Here is a 400-nt window from a genome sequence, read left to right on the forward strand (position 1 = left end):
GCAGGCACGGGGGACCATATGGGACACTGGGATTCGAACCAACCACCTTAGGTCCTGGATCGGCTGCTTGCAAAGCAAATACCGCTGTGCTATCTCTCCGGGCCCCCCATCATTTTTTTAAATATCTCCTGTCTTTGTCTCCTGGAGAAGTTTGGTCCTTCTCTTGTGTGAGAGACTTTTTCTCTATTTCTCATATTAAATATCATTTCCAGTATTTCTTCTTGGCCTTTTGGCTAAGAATAAGTGCAATATCGGTTCTTATCAGTTTAATATCTGATATGTCTTCTATCCAAGAACAATATATTAAATGGATTTTTGGAGCCGGGAGTTGGAATAGTTGCTCTGTCCACTCCACACATTGACTTGATATTGTAGTACTTCCAGGAACGGTGCACACACA

The 400-nt window shown here is 42.5% G+C and overlaps 1 non-coding gene across 1 annotated transcript; it reads left to right on the plus strand.

The window, feature by feature from the left end:
- The first annotated feature begins 213 nt into the window (after positions 1 to 213).
- LOC126005414 (U2 spliceosomal RNA) lies at positions 214 to 400 on the plus strand. Its single transcript, XR_007494515.1, has one exon. It is a non-coding gene; the product is annotated as a U2 spliceosomal RNA (small nuclear RNA).

The sequence above is a fragment of the Suncus etruscus genome, chromosome 3, assembly GCF_024139225.1.
Source record: "Suncus etruscus isolate mSunEtr1 chromosome 3, mSunEtr1.pri.cur, whole genome shotgun sequence".
NCBI lineage: Eukaryota > Metazoa > Chordata > Mammalia > Eulipotyphla > Soricidae > Suncus > Suncus etruscus.